The sequence below is a fragment of the Procambarus clarkii genome, chromosome 38, assembly GCF_040958095.1.
Source record: "Procambarus clarkii isolate CNS0578487 chromosome 38, FALCON_Pclarkii_2.0, whole genome shotgun sequence".
NCBI lineage: Eukaryota > Metazoa > Arthropoda > Malacostraca > Decapoda > Cambaridae > Procambarus > Procambarus clarkii.
The window spans coordinates 41443407-41460686 of NC_091187.1; the positions used below are offsets into that span (position 1 = coordinate 41443407).

Consider the following 17280-nt stretch of genomic DNA (forward strand, 5'->3'; position numbering starts at 1 on the left):
CCACTAGCTCCACTTCCCTTGGTCTGAACAAGAATGCCGTCAGCCACTGCTTTCTTGAGAAATCTTCGGATGTAAATGGCGATCTTGGCAGCCTCGACTTTGTTGTTGGCAACAACGTACTTCTTGATTGCTTGTAGAGACGAGCCCTTACGGTCTTTGAGTGCTGCGACCGCGGCTAGAACCATTTGACTAGTTTTCGGGTGAGCAACCTGGACGCGAGGTTTCCTGGTGGTGGCCACCACAGCAGCAGCAGCCGCAGCCTTCTTGGTAGGCTTTGCTTCTACCATGATGATGATGAGATAACCAAGGTGATGAGAGACGCTCAGACAGTCACGGGGGAATGATGCTGCCGCCGCTTGAGCCGAACCTATTTATGTGCCGGCACGGTACAGAAGCTGCAACCTGGCAACTCGTCCACCAATCACGACGGTTGGTTTTACGGCTCCGAAACCTGGATCCCATATCTTCTCTAAAATAGAAGCATTTGTTCATGTTCTTTGTAAAAGTATCATAAAGCAGGACAGATGAGACAAATATCATAAAAACTGAAGAGCAGATGAGCACACACATGTATGTATTACAAAAGAAAATCCACAAATTCATTAGAAATTGGCAGGGTAGGCTGAGGAAGTAGGTAGATGTAAAATGTCTGTAAATGGCGAAAGAACATAAACCCAAGACTGAATAAACGATGTTAAATATCCATGCCAAGGAGACAAAATATGTTAGGATACAATTACCATTAAGACACCACAAGAAGGTCCGTATCCTGCCGTGATGACTAAAAAGAGTTGGTTATTAGCCACAATGTGTAGGCAGTCTCATGCCAACGGCCATACCACGTTGAGAACACCGCTTCTCGTCCGATCAGCGAAGTTAAGCAACGTTGGGTTTGGTTAGTACTTGGATGGGTGACCGCCTGGGAACACCAAATGCTGTTGGCAATAATGTTTTTTGTTTTGTTTTGTTTTGTTTCGTTTGTTTTTGTTTGAATGGCTGGCTGGCTGGCTCCACGGGAAATTCACGGAGTTGTGTGGAATAAGGCCTGGTAAAATGAATTAATATGTATGTCATGTTTAAAACAATCTCGCTTAATATAGTGTGTGAGGCTTTATACAAAAACAAACAACCAAAACAAAACATGTTGTATATATAAATATATATATATATATATATATATATATATATATATATATATATATATATATATATATACAACATGTTTTGTTTTGGTTGTTTGTTTTTGTATAAAGCCTCACACACTATATTAAGCGAGATTGTTTTCGCTTGTTTTCGTTTTTTCGATTGTTTATATATATATATATATATATATATATATATATATATATATATATATATATATATATAGCTTAATCCGGGTTTGAACTCGCAACTCCAAGAATACGCATCACTTATATACACTTTACCACTGGACCACTGCAGGACACTTGATGCTGAGGTATCAATTTAATGACGTAAATGTCATTTCCACAAATAAATGATAATTTAAAAGTATTTGTATGTACAAATCTTTTCTGTTTAAAAGGCTACAATATCAGTTACTGATATAATTTGTGTTAATGTTTCTATACCCACAGGAAGGCATGTTTTTGCTTATATGTAAGGGGTACGGAGAAGGAATCCACAGACCATCATTCCCCTTCCCCCCCCCCCCTCCCACCTACTACCACCACCACCACCACCACCACCACCACCACTACTCACCACCAATCACCACCAATCACCACCACCACCAATCACCACCAATCACCACCACCACACCTAACCGAAAACCCCCTAACACATCAACCCTCCCCCCAATCAACAGGCGAAATAATAACCCTCAAATGCCTGCCTGCCTGCCTGCCAGCCAGCCAATACTAACGGTCTTCTCAGAAAGAAAATCTCTTTGTATCTGTATTACTTGATGAAATGTATGATTCTAATAATGAAAATAAATTGTTATGTCGGTTGTATGAGCATAATGACCAATATGCACATGATATGAATGAATTAAATAGTGTAGTTTTAAGTAATTAGGTTGTAGACACATTAAGCGGATATGATATTTGACGCGTCCAGAACTGGTGATTTTTGGTTTAGTTTTAAATGCACCACCACCACCACCATTGCTTCCCCAGAGCCTAATTAAGGACCGGTAAAAGGAGTCAATATGTATGTCATCTATAAAACCAAAGAATGAATAAAAACACACACACACACACACCTACATAATAGTACTAGGAAGATTGTATGGCATAAAAAAAAAAAAAGTACTCCCATTGGGTCGTTTGAACTCGCGACTTCCAAAACACCAGCCACACACCTTACCACCCAGCCACCATAGAGTTGGTATAATTGTGCAACTTTAGTTATAAAACTAAAGTTCTTATTGTCTCAAATCTTATTGTCTGTTCTATGAAAAGGCATGATGTAAATTATGTATTTTTTGAATGATTGAATTGTAGGCACATTAAGCGGATTCGATATTTGATATATCCAGAAAAGGTGATTTCTGTTCAGTTTTAAAATGCATCACCGTTAACGCTAAAGGACTGGTAAAACGACTCGATGTTTGTCATTTTTAAAATAAACACTAAAACTAGGCCCTTAACATATATAATGTTTGAATATAAATTGAATGCATATAAATACAAAGTGGGAGTGGCTGGCTGCCTGCCTGCCTGGCTGGCTGGCTGGCTGGCTGGCTGGCTGGCTGACTGGCTGGCTGCCTGCCTGCCTGCCTGCCTGCCTGCCTGCCTGCCTGCCTGCCTGCCTGCCTGCCTGCCTGCCTGCCTGCCTGGCTGGCTGGCTGCCCGCCCGCCCGCCCGCCCGCCCGCCCGCCCGCCTGCTTGCCTTGCCTTGCCTTGCCTTGCCTTGCCTGTCCTGTCCTGTTATTGCCTTGCCTTGCCTTGCCTTGCCTTGCCTTGCCTTGCCCTGCCCTGCCCTGCCTTGGCTGCAGCTGGCTGGCTGGCCGTAAATCAACTCTTAACAACACCACACCACACCATCACCTCCCATCACCCACCACCGGCCCCAGTCTCCCAGCCTCTCTTATATACCCGAGCAGGCCCTTTAAATTATTTGAATTGTTGCACTTCGGCCAATGGCACGATCGCTGCTGCTCAAACATATTCTGGTTCACAAGTATTATAATATATTATAATATATTATATTATATATATATATATATATATATATATATATATATATATATATATATATATATATATATATATATATATATATATATATATATATATATATATATATTTATTCATGAAACACATTAAAACCTTGATCATTTATTCATTCATTACGTCTAGTGAAGAATTGCTTTTGTTCATTTGTATGATTAAAAATTGATAGAATATGAATTCCTCGCTTAAAGTAAAATATAAAATATATATTGGATTTATATGATTGGTTAATATTCCAAGTGATGCTGAATATCCCCTATAATTTTGTTTTGTTTGTTATGTACACATTCCAAATGAAATCAATATAAATGTTATTATTAATGTTTGAAAGTTGATTGTCTACTTGAATCTCTCTATTAAAGTGTGTGTGGCTCCGGATGGAGCCTGGTTATGGTATTTGTCGTGGTGGGTGGCAGAAGTGCTTACTTCTTCTCTGTCTTCTTTGGCAAAAGAACTGCCTGAATGTTTGGAAGAACACCTCCCTGTGCAATGGTTACGCCAGACAGAAGTTTGTTGAGTTCTTCGTCGTTGCGGATGGCCAACTGCAAGTGACGTGGGATGATACGGGTCTTCTTGTTGTCACGTGCGGCGTTACCGGCGAGCTCCAGAACTTCGGCAGCGAGGTATTCCATGACGGCTGCCAGGTAGACAGGAGCGCCAGCACCGACGCGTTCGGCGTAGTTGCCTTTACGCAGCAGACGGTGAATTCTGCCCACGGGGAACTGAAGTCCGGCCCTGCTGGAGCGAGACTTTGACTTGCCCTTCACTTTGCCTCCCTTGCCGCGTCCTGACATTGCTGCTGCTGTTGTGGGTTTGTGGTGTTTTATGCCGGCTTCGCTTTCGCTTTGATGTCCAAAGAGCTTGGAAAGGATGTGGGAGGAAGAAGGATGGGGCGATGAAATTCTTGGAAGAGGATTTGGATGTGGAGAGAGGAGGCTTGAAAGTTCGGTGGCCCGTCCACCTTGGATTGGAGATGTTTTTTCAGTCAAAGCCTGTAGCTTAAGTTCTTCTTGGGCGGCAGGAGGCTAGTGGTGGGGCAGGGTGATGTCGTCCTGGTTCACTTGAGGTGGTCTGTCTGGCTTGGAGGAGGCGTCTTCCTTATTGAGATGGTGAGAGGTAAGTTCACTGTTGCTTGGTGGTGTCTTGGCCAGGAGGTATTCGCATGTACTTCCCGAATGTTAGCGGTGGTATTGGTATTCCTGTCGGGTCTTCATCTTCTTCCAGGAAGGTCACTTGTCCCCTCTTGACGTCGAATTTAGGGTCGATGTATGCACTCTCCAGAGCGCAGAGGTCTACATAGCGTTCCACGGTCTCGTGGTGGACAAACACAGGGTAAGGAATGGTTTTCCTGAGCTGGTTCATGATCCTGTTGCATTCTAAGGCAATGACCATTCTTGTGCTTCGATTGCCGTTGAAATTGCCACCGTGATTGAGGTAAAGTCCAAAGCAGGGCACTTTCTTGCTTGATTTGCTTGGGTTTAGGTCGAAGTCTGGGGCCTCATATGTGAAGGTCTCAGCCAAGGCTTCTAGGGACTCTGGTTCTGAATCTGATTCTGATTCCACTTGCTGACTTCTTGGTCTCCTTTTTGCTCTCATTTTCTTCCGTCTCGGGCTGGTGGGGGCAGGTGATGAGGTTGACTTGTCTGCTGTGGTGGTAGTCTGGGTGGATGCTGTTGCCTGGGTGACTTGTGCTGGGTTCGACTCCGGTGGTGGTGGTTGCGGTATGACTGCGGTTACTGTTGGTGTTGGAATTTCGTCTGTTTGGGTTGAAGCAGCGTTGTGATGTTGAAATAGGTCTGCTGGTATCAACATTGTAGGCAGGTTGTTCTGGGCGAGCAGCATGTTCAGTACTCTCACGTATTTTGCGTTGTCTGTTCCCGCCTCTCTCTCAGCTACACTGATCAGGCATGGGATGAGAGTGGTGTTGGTCGAGGCCGCTGATTGGTTGACAGTCAAGTTGGTTGGCTGAGCTGCAGTCGCCTGTGTCCTGGGTCCCCATTGGGGGGTGGTCTGGCCTGGTGTGGACGTCTGTGTAGCAGGAGCAGAAGCGTTGGGAAGCACTGGAAACGATGTAGCTTGGATATTGAAGCTCGCCGGCTGATTGGTTGTTGGGTTGGCAGTTGCTGTTTTATTTATTTCGTCTAGTCGTACTTGGCAGTCCATGGAGACGGCGATGTGAGCTCCTCCACAATTGAGGCACAGTTTGGTGGTTGACCGGCAGGTTTTGAAGTGATGATCCTGGGTACAAATGCTGCATTTAACCTCTGCTTGTTGGCAGTTCTTGGTATCATGATCGTACTTGTAGCACTTAAAGCACTGGCGAATGTTGTAGTACCGTTCCTTCTTTACAGTGTCAGGTGTGATGGAAATATCCAGACATCTAAATCCATTTTCCACAGCTTGGGTCGCTGCAGCAGCTGTTGTGAAGGTGACCTTGAGAGTAGGCCTAGGGTTGTCGTTGTTCTTGATGACCTTGACTGTAGCAGCAGTCAGAGCCGGGTTTCTGGTGTTGATACTATCAAGTATGGTACCAGGGTCTTGGGTGGCGATGTAGACACTTGTGTGGCTGACGAAGATGGTTCGTTCAGCCAAGTAGCGACGGTTAGGAGTGATGATCAGGTTGGCGTTTCGTAGGGCGTCCTGGTGTTCTGGTGCAAACAGTTGCTCCAGAGCTTGCTCGCTTGAATAAAGAAGTACAGCGCCGTCAGCATCGTCACGGATGTCCAACGGGGCTGCATTCGTGATGTCAACGATTTTCCTTAGTAATTGGGGTCCGGTGTAAGTGGTTTCGTCACGAAACCGGACCTTTATGCGGTAAATCATGGCTCTACGTTGCTGCCTAATATTTACCCACCCGGCAGTGCTGGGTGCAGAGAGCCTGATCTAGGTTTTCGGTCGAAAGTTTGTGTCTTAATCTTATCGGGGTCGCCGGCCCGCAGATCGAGCTTCGTGTTATATACCCCGCTCAGGATCAAGGGAGTCCGCCACTGACCAATCAGCGCGCTCCGCCACGCGACCCGCTCTGAGCTGAGTCGCGAGCGGGATATAAAAGGAAAGCTCGACTCGCGCAAAAGTTCATTATTGTATCGCAACGCCAGCCAGCACGAGCATCATCATGCCACCCAAGGCATCTGGAAAGGCTGCCAAGAAGGCCGGAAAGGCCCAGAAGGCCATTGCCAAGGGCGATAAGAAAAAGAAGCGCAGGAGGAAGGAGAGCTACAGCATCTACATCTACAAAGTGCTGAAGCAGGTCCACCCCGACACTGGTATCTCTTCCAAAGCCATGTCGATCATGAACTCGTTCGTGAACGACATCTTCGAGCGCATCGCCGCCGAGGCTTCTCGCCTGGCCCACTACAACAAGCGTTCCACCATTACCAGTCGGGAGATCCAGACGGCTGTAAGGCTCCTGTTGCCCGGAGAACTGGCCAAGCACGCCGTCTCTGAGGGCACTAAGGCCGTCACCAAGTACACCTCCTCCAAGTAAACGGCTTACTTACTGCCCTGTGGTGGTGGCTTGGCCTCAAACCAACAAACTCGGCTCCATTGGAGCCACACTTTAATTTCTAAAGAGATTGTGAGTGTTAGACACCAATACTATTATAACAAAAACCTCTGTCACTGAAAGCAAATAGCTATAAAATGAGAATATTTATGAAACTGTCTGTGTGTGTTTCTCTCTCTCAGTCTCTGTCTGTCTGTCTGTCTGTCTGTCTCTGTCTCTGTCTCTGTCTCTGCATGTCTCTCTCTCTCTCTCTCTCTCTCTCTCTCTCTCTCTCTCTCTCTCTCTCTCTCTCTCTCTCTCTCTCTCTCTCTCTCTCTCTCTCTCTCTCTCTCTCTCAACACACATATAAACACTCGGTATCTTTTTTCTAGAGATTAGAGATTCATTGTTATGTTCCACATTAGGATTACTATGCAGGCCACCCTCTTAAGGTTTGAAAATGTCAAGAAAACGGTTAATTTAAAATGTCATCTCCTAACTTAACAGATTAAGCCAGAGGACCAAAAACAGAATAAAACAGGACAGGACAGTATGTCACTTATACAAGCTGCTTTTATTTCTAGTACAGTATGACAATTTTTTTTTTTTTTTTTTTTTGGGGGGGGGGGGGGGGGGGGGAGGATCCTTGGCAGTGCATAAGAATGAAAAGCGACGGCGTTTTGTTTGTAAGAGGACAGGTTGTACTACAAATGACTTGATTTATTGATATCACGTGTACAGTGTATGTATGACACCTAAATTATTGTATTTATTTATTTATTATATGTATAGATGAAGGTTAATTCATATGACTGATGCTAGGAATGTCTGAAATCTCCTTAGAAGGATATTTTGGCCCTGAGAAGGGCCGAGTTTGGTGTATACTAGGGTGGTCGTTTTAGCTTATGCACGCTCTCCACGGATACGGCGAGCAAGCTGAATGTCCTTTGGCATGATGGTGACACGCTTGGCGTGGATGGCACAGAGGTTAGTGTCCTCGAAGAGACCGACCAGGTAAGCCTCGGATGCCTCCTGTAAAGCCATGACGGCAGACGACTGGAAGCGAAGATCGGTCTTGAAGTCCTGGGCAATCTCGCGCACCAGACGCTGGAAGGGAAGTTTCCTGATGAGCAACTCTGTGCTCTTCTGGTAACGACGGATCTCACGCAGGGCGACCGTTCCGGGCCTGTAACGGTGAGGCTTCTTCACGCCCCCTGTGGCAGGAGCAGACTTGCGTGCTGCCTTGGTGGCCAGCTGCTTACGAGGAGCCTTGCCTCCCGTGGACTTGCGAGCAGTCTGCTTGGTGCGAGCCATGGTGAACAACTGTGGTTTGTGATGGCCGGATTACGGATTAAAAAGTCCATAGAGCTGGCAAGCAGGGGATGGAAGAACGGGGCGAGGTTGCAGAAATCTTGAGCAAGGATCTGGAGATGAGGTGAAGAGGGGAGATGAAAGATCGGTGGCCCAACCACCGTGGATTTAAGCTTGATCAGATGAAAGTAGAATTGAGTGGGGTGTCATTTGCAATACACACAGAGGCCGGGAACGCAAGCAGCTGGCAGTGGAGGTTTGATGTCAGATGATGTTAAGTCAGTTCGTTAGGAGTCTTCTTTCTTGTTGATTTCACCAAACTTTGATCTTTGTTCTTTTTTTTGGGCTTGTCGGTCTTGGTGGTCACGGTTCGTGTTGATGCTTGAAGGTGATCTTTCCTTGGGGGTGATGGTGTACCGACAGATACGTCCTCATCCGATTCATCAGATGAGTGAGGAGCAGGGGTGTTGACACGCTGGGGTAGATTTCTTGAAGGTTGGGTTCTTGAGGGTTGATGTCTTGAAGGTAGAGTTCTCGGAGGGTGTGTAACAGCGGTAGGTACTGCAGCAGAAGGTGCTGCATAGTCGGTACCCTCTATAGGGTCACACCAAGGGTCGATAGCAGCGAAATTCGCCACTGAGACGGGTGAAGGGACAGCAGCAGCTGGAGAAGCGTGTGGAGCAGGAGCTGACAGTATGTCAGAAAGCGTGGCTGCGTTCACAGTGATGTCATGGTTGGTAACGGGAACTGATGCAGAAGTGGGGGTCACATGAGGCAGAGTCTTGTGAGCTGTAGGTACCCGAACAGGGTCTGAGGGCTGCATTGCAGTGGCGGAATCGTCGTCGTCGGATGTAGAGTCAGCATCCTCCTCTACAGGGTCAGTTGTTGGAGATGAACGCGGAGCGTTGAAAACTTCCTCAGGAACAATGAAGGTAGGGAGACCGTTCGCCTTATACAGAATTTTCAGAAGCCTCACAAATTCTCGGGGGTTATTGCCAGCAGTAATTCTGGCTGTTGATATCAGAGCTTTTACTGTGCTCTGCCCAATTAGCTTTGTCTTTGGTTGGGCCGGTGGCGATGGCTGGCTCGACGAATCGCTGGTTGGCGTTTGGGAGCTGGCTCCCCATTGGCTGGTAGTAGCAGTGGGACGTCCTCCCGGGAGCTCCGGGAAGATGGCGGCTTGGGCGTTGAAACCTGAAGTAGAGGTGGTCGCTGATTGGCTTGTTGCTTCAGAGGTACTGGCTCCGGTTGAAGATGTGGATTTCTCCATGTTTTTAATAGCGTTTTGTCTGTGAGGACAATGTATGGAGATTGCTGGATGATCGCCTTTGCACAGCAAGCAGCATAGTGTTTCAGACTTGCAGATGGAGTAATGGTGGTCAGCTGAGCAGAGGCTACACTTCTGAATCCGCTGGGTACATTTGCTGGTGGAGTGGGTGTACTCGTAGCATCGGAGGCACTGGTTGACGATGTGAAAACGTTCCATCTTCACACGGAAAGGCGGAATGTGAATTCCAAAGCTGTAAACTCCATTTCTGGTAGCCATAGTAGCCGCAGCTACCGTCTCGAAGGTCAGCTTCAGGGAGCGACTTGAATTGAAGAATTGAGCTTGGTGAAGCCGTAGGTCCGGGTTTGATGCCTTGAAGTCGTGCATGAACGCACTATCATCAGCGTCATCTTGTTCCACGATCCATTGACTGAGATCGTGAATAACGACAGAGTGTTCAGCCAGGTACTGGCGTTGATGGCCGGATTACGGATTAAAAAGTCCATAGAGCTGGCAAGCAGGGGATGGAAGAACGGGGCGAGGTTGCAGAAATCTTGAGCAAGGATCTGGAGATGAGGTGAAGAGGGGAGATGAAAGATCGGTGGCCCAACCACCGTGGATTTGAGCTTGATCAGATGAAAGTAGAATTGAGTGGGGTGTCATTTGCAATACACACAGAGGCCGGGAACGCAAGCAGCTGGCAGTGGAGGTTTGATGTCAGATGATGTTAAGTCAGTTCGTTAGGAGTCTTCTTTCTTGTTGATTTCACCAAACTTTGATCGTTGTTCTTTTTTTTGGGCTTGTCGGTCTTGGTGGTCACGGTTCGTGTTGATGCTTGAAGGTGATCTTTCCTTGGGGGTGATGGTGTACCGACAGATACGTCCTCATCCGATTCATCAGATGAGTGAGGAGCAGGGGTGTTGACACGCTGGGGTAGATTTCTTGAAGGTTGGGTTCTTGAGGGTTGATGTCTTGAAGGTAGAGTTCTCGGAGGGTGTGTAACAGCGGTAGGTACTGCAGCAGAAGGTGCTGCATAGTCGGTACCCTCTATAGGGTCACACCAAGGGTCGATAGCAGCGAAATTCGCCACTGAGACGGGTGAAGGGACAGCAGCAGCTGGAGAAGCGTGTGGAGCAGGAGCTGACAGTATGTCAGAAAGCGTGGCTGCGTTCACAGTGATGTCATGGTTGGTAACGGGAACTGATGCAGAAGTGGGGGTCACATGAGGCAGAGTCTTGTGAGCTGTAGGTACCCGAACAGGATCTGAGGGCTGCATTGCAGTGGCGGAATCGTCGTCGTCGGATGTAGAGTCAGCATCCTCCTCTACAGGGTCAGTTGTTGGAGATGAACGCGGAGCGTTGAAAACTTCCTCAGGAACAATGAAGGTAGGGAGACCGTTCGCCTTGTACAGAATTTTCAGAAGCCTCACGAATTCTCGGGGGTTATTGCCAGCAGTAATTCTGGCTGTTGATATCAGAGCTTTTACTGTGCTCTGCCCAATTAGCTTTGTCTTTGGTTGGGCCGGTGGCGATGGCTGGCTCGACGAATCGCTGGTTGGCGTTTGGGAGCTGGCTCCCCATTGGCTGGTAGTAGCAGTGGGACGTCCTCCCGGGAGCTCCGGGAAGATGGCGGCTTGGGCGTTGAAACCTGAAGTAGAGGTGGTCGCTGATTGGCTTGTTGCTTCAGAGGTACTGGCTCCGGTTGAAGATGTGGATTTCTCCATGTTTTTAATAGCGTTTTGTCTGTGAGGACAATGTATGGAGATTGCTGGATGATCGCCTTTGCACAGCAAGCAGCATAGTGTTTCAGACTTGCAGATGGAGTAATGGTGGTCAGCTGAGCAGAGGCTACACTTCTGAATCCGCTGGGTACATTTGCTGGTGGAGTGGGTGTACTCGTAGCATCGGAGGCACTGGTTGACGATGTGAAAACGTTCCATCTTCACACGGAAAGGCGGAATGTGAATTCCAAAGCTGTAAACTCCATTTCTGGTAGCCATAGTAGCCGAAGCTACCGTCTCGAAGGTCAGCTTCAGGGAGCGACTTGAATTGAAGAATTGAGCTTGGTGAAGCCGTAGGTCCGGGTTTGATGCCTTGAAGTCGTGCATGAACGCACTATCATCAGCGTCATCTTGTTCCACGATCCATTGACTGAGATCGTGAATAACGACAGAGTGTTCAGCCAGGTACTGGCGTGGGAAGTTGAGACGAAGGTGTTGGTTGGAGAAGTTAGCGCTGTAAGACAGAAGTTTGTCGACTTCCTCCTCACTATAAAAGAAGAAAAGGATGTCCGTGCCTTCCTGCTTGATGTCGTTGGGTGTTACTCCTGCAACGTCTTTAAAGAGCTTCAGGAGAGATGTCTTGGAGAATGGATGTTCGTTGAGGGGCGTACCCCTGATCTTGAAGCGTTTGTGACGCATAATGAGCTTCCTGGAGGCCGATGGATCTCTCTCAAAGACTACACGTCACTGAAGATGGCCTCCCGTCGTTGATGGCCGGCGCCGAAAAATTTTTGCTTATATACGCCGTCTCGAGGCGCTTGCTCGAGCGCCATTGGCTGCTCGACTCGCCTACGTCACCCCGTTGCCCCTCCCCTCCTTCCTCTGGCTGCAGCCAACAGGCAGCTCACCTCAAACACTATTATCGCTGATTTTGCTCTATTTTTTGGATTTGTGCAAAAGTCATTTCACAGAGACGTGAAACAGACGAGTAGGCAACTGCAGTTTTGAAAGCGTTGTGAGAAAGCCGTGTTTCTGCTCGAGTACAAGCATAAAGTAAGGACAGGCAGGAGTTAGGAGTTGCCATGCTACAAGTACGTCCGCTTGACGGGATATAGTCTGGGGAAATCGTGCCGAAATTTTATTATTCACACAACTTCAACACCATGACTGGACGCGGCAAGGGAGGCAAGGGACTCGGAAAGGGTGGCGCCAAGCGTCATCGTAAGGTGCTACGTGACAACATCCAGGGCATCACCAAGCCCGCTATTCGTCGCTTAGCTCGTCGTGGCGGCGTGAAGCGTATTTCGGGTCTCATCTACGAAGAGACCCGTGGCGTCCTGAAGGTGTTCCTCGAGAACGTCATCCGTGATGCTGTAACCTACACGGAACACGCCAAGAGGAAGACCGTCACTGCCATGGACGTGGTGTACGCTCTGAAGCGCCAGGGTCGTACCCTCTACGGATTCGGCGGATAAGAGCTTGGCTAATCCATCGATTCCACCCACCACCACCTCAAAACGGGACCTAATTAGGTCCCTATACTTTTTTACTGAAGGGCTTAATAGACGATAACATAAATTGTTTTGATATCAGCTAGCACATTGGGTCTTATGAAATCTATTTTTTATCCTCGCATGCTTAAAGGGACTCTGATTGGGGAGGGAGGGGTGGGGGGGGGGGAAGGTTTGTTCCGTTATATACTAGCAGAGCAGGATCATTGGTGGTGGGGGGGGGGGGGTGAGGGAGAGAGAGAGAGAGAGATCTTTCCCAACTCTTCCTTTTTACATGAGTGAGCTACCCGTTTTATTCATTTTATCCTTCTCAGAGCTGTTTTGATAGTATCCAAATGATGGTAAATGAAAAGGGAGGACACGAATATCTACCCAGAATTCAGGACTGGCAATCGATATGCATGTTTGAGTGCGAATCTTTTTCTCTCTCAACTTAGGTATACGTTTATGTCGTACCTAAAAGCGAGAACCACACTATTGGGACAAGTATGCAAGGCCCAATTTTCCTAACAAGCACAGTTAATTTTGTTATTTTCGAACATTTCTTTCCAAATTGGTTTATCCAATTAACAGTATTATATTAAGATCATGAATTGCTGGGTTAGGTTAGGTTAGCTTAGCTTAGGTTAGGTTAGGTTAGCTTAGCTTGGGTTAGCATAGGTTAGGTTAGGTTTGATTACATTTCTATGTTAGATTTAACTCAAATTCAAAACAATTGCAGTCATTCGGCTTGTTAGTCAACTTGCCTCTAATAGGGGCAATTTGTCTAACAAGACTATTTAGTTTTGTGTGCATATATATATATATATATATATATATATATATATATATATATATATGTCGTACCTAGTAGCCAGAACTCACTTCTCAGCCTACTATTCATGGCCCGATTTGCCTAATAAGCCAAGTTTTCCTGAATTAATATATTTACTATAATTTTTGTATTATGAAATGATAAAGCAACCCTTTTCTCTATGTATGAGGTCAATTTTTTTTTATTGGAGTTAAAATTAACGTAGATATATGACCGAACCTAACCAACCCTACCTAACCTAACCTAACCTATATTTATAGGTAAGGTTAGGTTAGGTAGCCAAAAAAAGCTAGGTTAGGTTAGGTTAGGTAGGTTAGGTAGACGAAAAAACATTAATTCATGAAAACTTGGCTTATTAGGCAAATCGGGCCTTGAATAGTAGGCTGAGAAGTGCGTTCTGGCTATTAGGTACGACATATATATATATATATATATATATATATATATATATGTCGTACCTAGTAGCCAGAAGCCACTTCTCAGCCTACTATGCAAGGCCCGATTTGCCTAATAAGCCAAGTTTTCCTGAATTATAAATTTTCTCTAATTTTTTTCTTATGAAATGATAAAGCAACCCATTTCATTATGTATGAAGTCAATTTTTTTTTATTAAAGTTAAAATTAACATAGATATATGACCGAACCTAACCAACCCTACCTAACCTCACCTAACCTATCTCTATTGGTTAGGTTAGGTTAGGTAGCCGAAAAAGTTAGGTTAGGTTACGTTAGGTAGGTTAGGTAGTCGAAAAACAATTAATTCAGGAAAACTTGGCTTATTAGGCAAATCGGGCCTTGCATAATAGGCTGAGAAGTGCGTTTTGGCTACTAGGTACGACATATATATATATATATATATATGTCGTACCTAGTAGCCAGAACGCACTTTTCGGCCAACTATGCAAGGCCCGATTTGCCTAATAAGCCAAGTTTTCCTGAATTAATATATTTTCTCTAATTTTTTTCTTATGAAATGATAAAGCTACCCATTTCATTATGTATGAGGTCAATTTTTTTTATTGTAGTTAAAATTAACGTAGATATATGACCGAACCTAACCAACCCTACCTAACCTAACCTAACCTATCTTTATAGATTAGGTTAGGTTAGGTAGCCTAAAAAGTTAGGTTAGGTTAGGTTAGGTAGGTTAGGTTGCCGAAAAACAATTAATTCATGAAAACTTGGCTTATTAGGCAAATTGGGCCTTGCATAATAGGCTGAGAAGGACGTTCTGGCTACTAGGTACGACATATATATATATATATATATATATATATATATATATATATATATATATATATATATATATATATATATATATATATATATATATTATAGCTTCAAGACTCCGAACCAATATAGAAGCATCAAGAGGAAGTGCTTGTGTTATGGGCCAATAGGCCTTCTGCAGTTACTTCCATTCTTATGTTTTTATTCCCATTGGTTCGTGTTTTATCTTGTGTAAATGTCAATCACCTCACCCAAAACTTTGGTACCATATCACCTCACCCATGTATGTGTGTATATATATATATATATATATATATATATATATATATATATATATATATATATATATATATATATATATATATATATATATATATATATATATATATATATATATATATATATATATATATATATATATATATATATATATATATATATATATATATATATATATATATATAATATACAGAGTAAATCTACCCCAAAAGTAATGATTTATTTGTCTACAAAACTAAACTCTTTTTGGAATCATATGAGGCCCCTCCACTGAGGGGGGAGGCCTGGATGTTTATTGTCATGTGTATTCATGCTGCTTGCATGTCGTCGTTTATTTTGCCTTTGTTGTTTTCTTGACAGCTTTCTTTGCCTTGGGTGGTTTGGGAGATTTTGAAGCTCTCTTTATTTTGGGCTTTTTGTTCCCAACAACAAGCTGTTGCTGCTGCTTCTTTTTCAAGGCTGTAGGTGGTTTGTTGCTTGTGGCGGCTTTCTTGGGAGTTACCACGGCCTTCTTTGCTGCTGTAGATGGTTTCTTGGTTGTGGTGGCTTTCTTGGGAGTTAGAACGGCCCTCTTCTCTGCTACGGCCAGCTTGAATGATCCACTAGCTCCACTTCCCTTGGTCTGAACAAGAATGCCGTCAGCCACTGCTTTCTTGAGAAATCTTCGGATGTAAATGGCGATCTTGGCAGCCTCGACTTTGTTGTTGGCAACAACGTACTTCTTGATTGCTTGTAGAGACGAGCCCTTACGGTCTTTGAGTGCTGCGACCGCGGCTAGAACCATTTGACTAGTTTTCGGGTGAGCAACCTGGACGCGAGGTTTCCTGGTGGTGGCCACCACAGCAGCAGCAGCCGCAGCCTTCTTGGTAGGCTTTGCTTCTACCATGATGATGATGAGATAACCAAGGTGATGAGAGACGCTCAGACAGTCACGGGGGAATGATGCTGCCGCCGCTTGAGCCGAACCTATTTATGTGCCGGCACGGTACAGAAGCTGCAACCTGGCAACTCGTCCACCAATCACGACGGTTGGTTTTACGGCTCCGAAACCTGGATCCCATATCTTCTCTAAAATAGAAGCATTTGTTCATGTTCTTTGTAAAAGTATCATAAAGCAGGACAGATGAGACAAATATCATAAAAACTGAAGAGCAGATGAGCACACACATGTATGTATTACAAAAGAAAATCCACAAATTCATTAGAAATTGGCAGGGTAGGCTGAGGAAGTAGGTAGATGTAAAATGTCTGTAAATGGCGAAAGAACATAAACCCAAGACTGAATAAACGATGTTAAATATCCATGCCAAGGAGACAAAAATATGTTAGGATACAATTACCATTAAGACACCACAAGAAGGTCCGTATCCTGCCGTGATGACTAAAAAGAGTTGGTTATTAGCCACAATGTGTAGGCAGTCTCATGCCAACGGCCATACCACGTTGAGAACACCGCTTCTCGTCCGATCAGCGAAGTTAAGCAACGTTGGGTTTGGTTAGTACTTGGATGGGTGACCGCCTGGGAACACCAAATGCTGTTGGCAATAATGTTTTTTGTTTTGTTTTGTTTTGTTTCGTTTGTTTTTGTTTGAATGGCTGGCTGGCTGGCTCCACGGGAAATTCACGGAGTTGTGTGGAATAAGGCCTGGTAAAATGAATTAATATGTATGTCATGTTTAAAACAATCTCGCTTAATATAGTGTGTGAGGCTTTATACAAAAACAAACAACCAAAACAAAACATGTTGTATATATATATATATATATATATATATATATATATATATATATATATATATATATATATATATATGTCGTACCTAATAGCCAGAACGCACTTCTCAGCCTACTATTCAAGGCCCGATTTGCCTAATAAGCCAAGTTTTCATGAATTAATGTTTTTTCGTCTACCTAACCAACCTAACCTAACCTAACCTAGCTTTTTTTGGCTACCTAACCTAACCTTACCTATAAATATAGGTTAGGTTAGGTTAGGTAGGGTTGGTTAGGTTCGGTCATATATCTACGTTAATTTTAACTCCAATAAAAAAAAATTGACCTCATACATAGAGAAAAGGGTTGCTTTATCATTTCATAAGAAAAAAATTATAGTATATATATTAATTCAGGAAAACTTGGCTTATTAGGCAAATCGGGCCTTGAATAGTAGGCTGAGAAGTGAGTTCTGGCTACTAGGTACGACATATATATATATATATATATATATATATATATATATATATATATATATATATATATATATATATGTATAGCTTAATCCGGGTTTGAACTCGCAACTCCAAGAATACGCATCACTTATATACACTTTACCACTGGACCACTGCAGGACACTTGATGCTGAGGTATCAATTTAATGACGTAAATGCCATTTCCACAAATAAATGATAATTTAAAAGTATTTGTATGTACAAATCTTTTCTGTTTAAAAGGCTACAATATCAGTT

At 44.4% G+C, this 17280-nt stretch overlaps 2 non-coding genes across 2 annotated transcripts; both read left to right on the forward strand.

The window, feature by feature from the left end:
* The first annotated feature begins 825 nt into the window (after positions 1 to 825).
* On the forward strand, positions 826 to 944 carry LOC138372439 (5S ribosomal RNA). Its single transcript, XR_011230873.1, has one exon. It is a non-coding gene; the product is annotated as a 5S ribosomal RNA (ribosomal RNA).
* Positions 945 to 16241: 15297 nt separating this feature from the next.
* On the forward strand, positions 16242 to 16360 carry LOC138372440 (5S ribosomal RNA). Its single transcript, XR_011230874.1, has one exon. It is a non-coding gene; the product is annotated as a 5S ribosomal RNA (ribosomal RNA).
* The last annotated feature ends 920 nt before the right edge of the window (positions 16361 to 17280 follow it).